Source organism: Ahaetulla prasina, chromosome 5, assembly GCF_028640845.1.
Source record: "Ahaetulla prasina isolate Xishuangbanna chromosome 5, ASM2864084v1, whole genome shotgun sequence".
Taxonomy (NCBI): domain Eukaryota; kingdom Metazoa; phylum Chordata; class Lepidosauria; order Squamata; family Colubridae; genus Ahaetulla; species Ahaetulla prasina.
This window is the reverse complement of record NC_080543.1, coordinates 138,190,660-138,199,613: the sequence shown is the minus strand read 5'-3', so window position 1 is coordinate 138,199,613 and position 8,954 is coordinate 138,190,660.

The following is an 8,954-nucleotide window of genomic DNA, read 5'->3' as shown; positions in this document are numbered from 1 at the left end:
CAGTCACACAAAACTTTACTTGTCCTCGACTTACAACCACCATTGAACCCAAAATTTATCTTGTTAAGTGAGACAGCTGCGTTTTTCCTCGTTTCATGACTTTTCTTGCTGCAGTTGTTAAGTGGGTAACAGGTCGTTAAGTGAACCCGTCCACTTCCCCGTGGACTTTGCTGGACAGGTGGTCGCAAAAGGGGATCACGTGACCCCCGGGGGACACTGCAACCGTCACAAATGTGAGTCAGTCGCCAAGCATCTGAATCTTGATCACATGACAGTAGAGATGCTGCAATGGTCATAAGTGTGAAAAACGGTCATAAGTCACTTTTCAGTGCCGTTGTAACTTCAAAAAGTCACTAAAAACTGTTGTAAGTCAAGGACTAAATGTAATAGCAACAGCACTTAGACTTATATACCGCTCCACTTTCCTTTTACAACCCTCTCTAAGCGGTTTACAGAGTCAGCCTATGCACCCCACAACAATCTGGGTCCTCATTTTACCCACCTTGGAAGGACGGAAGGCTGAGTCAACCTTGAGCCGCTCATCTTTACAGTCTCGATATGAATTTTTGATAGTCCCGTTAGCTCTGTTTTTCAGCCAGTTTCTTTCTGGCTGGGAGGGTTTCAACATTTACAATTTAGAACAACAGAGTTGGAAGGGACCTTAGAGGTCTTCTAGTCCAACCCCCTGCTTAGGCAGGAAACCCTACAAATGGTTGTCTAATCTCTAAATCTGCGTTAAAATAACATATTCCCATGTTATCTTAACACAGGTAGGGTGTATCTGCTGACTCCCAGCAACTGCTTGGACAAATCCCTGCAGTTTTCTTTCTGAAACCATTTTTCAAGAAGTGGTTTGCCATTGCCTCCCTCCCAGGGCTGAGAATGTGTGGCTGGCCTAAGGACACCCAGCCGACTAAAGTTGGCTTAGAGCTCATGTTGGCTTAAGCATTGCACCAACCTGGCTCACTATGCTCCATGCCTGGATCCAAAGATCTGATACTTCTTTTTACAACCAGATGTGGAATGCTTTACCTGAATTAAATTTCTCCAGGTGGAATTCCAGGTGTTTTCCTTCTGCTCTTCCACCCTAAACACGGGTGTGTTTTCCCCCCAAGGTGCACAAACCTGCTTCTCTGTGTATCTTTGCCAGCCACCCTCTGCCAGCCACCTGGCAGCATTTTCAAATTAAACCACTTGCACTGAAGTGCAGAGGGAAGAACTTGAGATCTTGGGTTATGTTAACACTTAAAAAAATTCTTAACAGGTCTCAGCACGTGGGCATCGCTTTTCCTGGGATGCAAATAAATACCAGCAGAGAAAATGTTCCCAGTCTTTTATCATCATTTTACCAACACAGTTCAATCTGTGCAACGTATCGTTATGGCTCCGGTTGTGTTTCAACAAGCAACCTCCAGTTAATCCAGGAAGAAGACTGGGGAGACTGGATTTCCTCTTCATTTGTGCATTTATTATTTGATGTGGGGCCACACACACTTTTAGGGTAAGATAACCTTTATTGTCACTTTTTTTTTCTGTGAACACACTGGCACACAAAATAAATTCTGATGCTCGCTTTCAAAAGAAATACACACACACACACACCTATACCTATACCTATGAAATGTGTTTGAATCTCATAAAAAAGGTATTTAAAGACCTGTGTTTTGACAGACGAGCACAACTCAAAATGCACTGATAATGTCTCCTCGAATGGTGATGAAATGTTTGAAACCAAATTGCCAAGCTCGGACCCCAAACCAACAACCTAAGATAGATAGATAGATAGGCAGACAGACAGACAGACAGACAGACAGACAGATACCGGAGATAGATAGTAGATAAGTGGATGGATGGATGGATGGATGGATGGATGGATGATAGAGAGAATCAGATAGATAGATAGATAGATAGATAGATAGATAGATAGATAGATAGATAGATAGATAGATAGATAGATGTGTGTATACACACACACAAATTTGTAGAATTAGTTAAGGCAAGAAGAAATATCTCTGCCTCTCTGAGCTTGCTGGAAACAAGGTGGGCTAAGAAATAAATACTATTTCTATCTATCTATCTATCCTTGCTTTATGACCACAAAATTTCTCTTGCTAAGTGAGACAGTTGTTAAGTGTTTTGCCCCCATTTGATGGCCTTTCTTACTAGGGTTAAGTGAATCACTGCAGTTGTTAAATGGATGGACCGACAGACTCTGGTGCCTTTCCTTACACAGAAAGTCCTTGAATTATGACTACAATTTAGCTTAAATTTCCATTGCAAAACCAGACAGTGGTTAAGTCAGTTTTGCCCCATTTCTTTCTTGCCACAGTTGTTAAGTGAATTACTAGAAGAATTCTAGTAACTCTATGTAATCTACATAATCTAAATAAATTAGTTGGATGTATGTGAAAACTAACAATATTACATTCCTAGAACCCAGCACAATAAGTGAGAAATTCAGCAGGTTCTGACAGCTTCTGGCGAACTGGTAGCGGAAATTTTGAGTAGTTCAGATAAGCGGCAAATACTACCTCTGGCTGGCCCCAGAGTGGGGTGGGAATGGAGATTTTGCAGTAGCCTTCCCCTGCCACGCCCACCAAGCCACACCATGCCCACCAAGCCATGCCCACAGAACCGGTAGTAAAAAAATTTGAATTTCACCATTGGGAGAAAACTTCCCTTTTAATAAAGAATCAAACCTTTCAGCTTGGAAAATAAAAACAGATTTAGCGGTAAAATTACAATTAGAAAAGTCCATTCTATTTCCAGGAAACTTGCAGTCTACAGTACATGATTTAAAACATTGCCTGGTGTATATTTTGTCGATTTCTCAATAAACTTTGAAAAGTCATATTGCAAGACAAGAACACCAGAGGGAGCTACAGGCTCCCAAAAGTCAGAATGGCTCTTTTAAAAACCATAACATTCTGCTTTCTTTTAGTTGATCTGTACAAAATTGTCTCACTTTTAAGCAGGGTGTTTTAAATAATAGCTTATTGAAAAGCCACTTTGGAGCATTCATGCTGTGCCATTAACCATGATTAAAGAACCACAATGGCTGAATTTTCAGTAAGCCTTACTCCAAACTGTAATTTTTAATAATCCAGGTTGTTGTTCTGGGAAAAGGTAAAAAAAGGGAGCCACTACATACGCTGCATTGAATTCCTGAACGAAATACAAGCTTTAAGTCTAATGCATATTAATTGTATTTTATCCTGATTTTAGCCTGGTCAAACCATCCATTAATAGATGATATGATGTGTCCACTTGTGTAGGAGAAGGAGGGGCAGAACCAGGGTTAAAATGGCTTTCATGGTGTCCTTCGATTTTATTTATTGATTAGAATAAAAGGAAGCCCCTCCCCCAGAAGAAAGAAATATTTTGGGAAATATTTTTTAAAAAGGTTAAATATTATATTTCCTCAAAGGAGAAATGGGGAAACATGTTTTTAGAGGCAGAAAGCAACCCCTGGTCTTTCTTAATAGCCCACAGCAGATGCCAGCACTTAAGGAGATAAAGAGCTTATTGAAAGAGGAAGGCAACTACCTAGATGGCTCCATTCATAAGCAAAGCAAATACTGCAGGCAGAAACCCATTCAAGACAGGATATTACGAAACTCCCTGCAGCAAAGTTTGACAGCTAACAAAGGCAGAATGGTAGGATTAGAACAAGCAGCTCCTCATCCAAGATCCAGTCCAGGATGAAAGCCATAACCCAGCTTGGCTAGCCTGAGCTTGGACTCTGTACATTTAGAGTCCCTCCAGGTAATTATTCTTAGTTCTCCCATAATCTGGAAATGGTTTGGTTGCATCTGTAGGTCAAGCATTTCATCATTAGTTGTCAAATAACCCAGCAACGTTTCTAACTGTTTCCAGGAATCAAAAGCGGATGCATTTTATCTCTCCTCATTTTGTCAGCTCAAAAGCTTCCACGGTGCACAACTATTGAGAATTTCAAGCCGGAACGCAGAGGCAGATTTGCAAATACTTTTGCTATGTTTAGAAGCGAAACAATCGCGGAGTAAATTAGTTTCCATGGTAACGGAATTGTTTCCCTGATATGGCAAGACCCCAAATATAGATGGAAGCGTCACGGGAATTATAAGAATTTTAATTATGTTGCTCAATACGGGTTAACACAGAATTCCTGGCTTTGTAAAAAGACATTATAATCGCTTGCTTGTGGAGAGCTCCCGCTATAAATATGCTAAACAAGATATCGCGTTATCGATTTCTCAATAAAAGCGCGGCCATAAATATTCAGAGGGAATCAAGAAGACATCCTGACAGGCGTGTCAACTTTTATTTTCTTGACATTTTCACGGAATGCCTTAACACCTCACTCTCAATACCATGTTGTCCGATCTTTGACTGGGAAGATGTAATTATGTAAAGCACAGAAGGAGGTGAGAAGCGTCACATCCAAATATATTTTATTCTTTACACTGTTTCCCCTAAAATATTAACAGAATCCACAATGGTTTGAGAATCGGTGTCTCCGCTAGATAACTGACCGTCAAGCTGAAACCAATTTAATCAACCCTAAAATTAGCAAACTTCTTCAAATCCCCCCAAATAAGTTACTCAGACCTAATCCACATATCAAAGGATACAGAGTTAATTAAATTAAGTCTCTCAGAGGAACTGCATGTTCACAAGAATAAACATACCTACATACACACACCCACACCCTTAAGTGTCACCCTCGACACATTTAGGCAAGCTCCCCCTATAAAAATCTGCTGTTTACCCCATTTCTCTGCCACCTACTCTTAAAGCAAATTGTTTTGTTTTTAGGAATAAATATTTCGTTTTTCCTCACAGCTGTCTGGATCTCATTTTTGTTTATTCTTGGAGTTGGAACCCCAAATTATTCTTCTGACAAGGCCAAGCTTACAAATTAGAAAAGGAAAAACAAAATCAAAAGTCATAAAACGATGAGCAAGTGTTTTTTTTTTTTAAAAAAAAGCCTTTCCTTGTGTTCATTAGTGTAGAAAAATGATTTTGCAGCACAGTTTTATTCAGGGAACTATGCTCTGCTGAGATTGGAGCACGTACGTGATTCATGAGGAAAAAAAACATGAAATCTAGACAGAATTTATGGTTTTCTGGATTGAAAAACCTTGCAAATTACTTGGGATTTGTTATATTTTGCGAATATGTCAGTAGCCAATAAAATTAACATAAAATGGTTGGATTCCAACCCCTGACAAATAGGCTGACAAACAATCTGAAGCTACTTTGATGTTCTAAAATTCAATGCTAGATAAATAAATAGGTAGGCCTCAACTCAGGCCAAAACTGGAGCCAGAATTTCCGTTGATAAGCAAGACAGCTTTTTTTTTGTCACAGTTGTTAAGCGAATCACACCGTTGTTAAGCGATTCAAGCTTCTTCCATTGGCTTTGCTTGTCAGAAGCCAGCCGGGAAGGTCAGAAATGGGGCTCACGTGACTCCATCAGCTGTCGTAAATACACGTCAATTGTCAAATTTTGTCCAAATTTTGATCATGAGACCATGCTGGAAAGACTGTAATTATGAGGAGTTTTAATCTTTTTTCCTCCAGTGCTGTTGTAACTTCAAACAATGGCTAAACAAATGATTGTAATACCAATAAAGTAAAAAAACAAAAGTTTGTAAGTCGAACACCTACAACTAAAAGTTGCAAGGCATCGTTTAGAAAAAAATACATTGCAATTTTAATAGAATAGAATTTTTTATTGGCCAAGCGTGATTGGACGCACAAGGAATTTGTCTTTGTGCAAATGCTCTCAGTGTACATAAAAGACAAGATACCTTCATCAAGAATTCTAAGAATTCTAAGGTACTAATAATAAGGTCATAATTGCTTATTATTTGATGCCTCGAGCGATCAGTTTTTCTTCGGTTTTCTGATCGCGCTTTCTTTCCTTATTTTTCAAATATCTTGAAATGCTTCTCATTCAGATCTGAGTTTCCCCCTCCGCATCTAATTTTGAGGGGGCTACTTGGCTGGAATTATAATTCTATCCTCATTCTTCTGCTATCCATTAGATGGTGCTGGTATATCATATAACTCAAGAGTTAGTTTGCAAGTTGCTCATAATTTTTTTTAAAAAAGGGCAATTTGAACTTTTAAATAACTTATAGTTGATGTCTTAATGTTCTTTGTAATATCTGATCCCTGGTCTGTTTTCCAGATTTTCTTAAATAGCTCACTCCTAGTTCTTTAGGCAATAGACACAAACTTTATTCCTTTTCATCTTCAAGAATAATTCACTCCGACCTCCTTACCTTCGGACCTTTCGCCGCGAGTTGAAGACCTACCTATTTATTCGCGCAGGACTGGCATAGAAATTTTTAGCAGTTTTTAATATTCTGATTTAATTATTTGGGGTTTTATGGTTTTAATAGTTTTAATCTGGCCTGATATTTAATAAGATTTTTATAATTGTTTTTATTATGTATATTTGTACTGTTTTATTTTGGCTGTGAACCGCCCTGAGTCCTTCGGGAGAAGGGCGGTATAAAAATCTAAATAAACTAAACTAAACTAAACTAAACTTACAAATCAAAAACAAATACAAAAAAATACTGATGAAATACTAGGTTTTAAACTAAAGGGAGCTTCAAACTGAAAGTAAACACTCGGTATTAAAATTAAGAACCCTGCAATGAAAAAGCTCTAGAAGGATAGATAACACCCTAAATTTGATTGATTCGGTTTTAGCATGGTTTGACTCTGAAATGAGTCTGGGTGGCAGATGATAAAGTGAAACGGAACGAACATTAAATAGCACAATACAAAATAAATCAGCAAAATAGAAAGTTGGCCAATCGACAGAAAAACATCTACCAAATGTATGGTACAGCCAAGTACCGATAAAAGAGAATATTTGCAGCTCAGGGTTGAACTGTGGGGTCCTTGGTATCCTCTGAGCTTGGTGGTTTCTTTGCAGACATTTCATGACCCAACTAGGGAACATCATCAGTGCTAGGAGGAAGTGGGTTACGTGGAGAGAAGGAGGAGAAGGACTGTGGGGTCCTTGGTGCTCTCTGAGCTTGGTTGGTTTCTTGGAGACGTTTTGTGACCCAATGTTTCATGACCGTAAAATGGGGCAAAATTCACTTAACAGCTGTCTCACCTAGCAACCGAAATCTGGGGCTCAATTGTAGTCGTAGGTCGAGGACTACCTGTACCGTCTTAGATTGTGAGAGAATCGACTTCAACAAACGAAGAGAGACTTCAGGAAATTCAGGAATTCCATGGATGGAAAATCCTAAAAGAGGGCGGGGCGGTTTCCTCAAAATAAGAGAATCACAGAGTAGGAAGGGACCTCGGAGGTCTTCTAGTCCAACCCCCTGCTCAGGCAGGAAATGCTTGGGAAACCCTGAAAAATGAGATTATAAAACTATTCCCTGAAGGACAAGAAGTCATTGGGGGGGGGGAGATCCTGAAAGAGAGCCCCAATGGCATGGAGCAGCCACAACCTCCGGAGGGGAACTTCTTCCACTGTTTAATTGCTCTCGCTCTCTTTATTTCTAGGCTGGATCTCTCTTTAATGATTCCAGCTCTAAAACTGATTTGGATAAACCAAATATGCCATAAAGCGGACTCTTTTTTGCCCACACGAGCTCAGACGACACCGGTGGAATTTCTCATTTTGAAATCGGGGATCTGGTGTCTATTTGATTTTTTGCTTCCATAATTATTATTTTTTTATTATTATTATTATTTATTAGATTTCTATACCGCCCTTCTCCCGAAGGACTCAGGGCGGTGTACAGCCAAAATAAAACAAACAATACAATATACAATTAAAACAAGAGTTAAAAAACTTATTAAACAATTGGCCTAAAACTTTAAAAAACGTTTAAAATTCTAAAAACCCATTAAAATTCATAATATAAATTTAAAAACCAACAAAATTTAAGCCAGCACATAAGGTATGAGCATCTTGCAATATTGTTGCAGAGTTGCGTTGGTTATATTCCTTTTGATACGTATTCCCCATGGTGTGCTTGCTTACTCTCTTGTAATCCTTTCAACGCCAATCTCTGCTGGGGACAGAGTGGGACAGTGAAAAAAACTAGTGAGGCAGAGGAAAGATGGCTTAAAGAGATTGTGTGCTGTTAGTGTCTTGTAATCCTTTCTCTCCAGTCTCTATTTCAGGTTAAACCAAATATTTTTAGTGGATGTTTCTGTCTCAAAAGTATAATTAGTTCAACATTTGTAGTAAATGCAAAGGCATAATTCTTACCTGGCGGATACAAATTTCGTATTACTAAAGAACAGCTTGTCTTGGGTAGACGGTCTGCCATTTTTATTATATGCCTTACCCTTTTTGCCTTTATTTGCTCAGAGACTCCAAATTTCTTTGAATACTTGGGTTATTTCAGTTGTGTAATTCCAGCTATTACAAGGTTATTGGAGTTTACAACTTTGGAATTACAACTCTTCATTTAGTGACCGTTAAAAGTTACAACATCACTGAAAAAAAATGACCTGTGACCGTTTTTCACATCCGTGACCCCTGCAACGTCCCCATGATCACAGGATCAAAATTTGGAGGCTTCGCAACCGACTCACATTTATGACAGTTGCAGTTCACCTGATCCCCTTTTGCGACCTTCTGACAAGCAAAGTCAATGGGGAAGCTGGATTCACTTAACAACCATGTTACTATCTTCAAAACTGCAGCTTAACAATTCTGGCAAGAAAGGTTGTAAAATGGAGCAAAATTCACTGAATAACTGTCTTGCTTAGCAACAGAAATGTTGGCCTCCATTGAGGTCGTAAGTTGAGGACGATCTGTATAAGATAGCGTAACTTATAAGCCTTCTAAAAAAATAAATACATATTTAGGGGTATTTGCAGGCCTCCACTTAATGCTTTTTTCCCTCAGCTGAGTTCTATCTTTAGAAATCCTTTGAGTAAAGTCATTAAATGGATTATCCTCCTAAGATATATCTCGG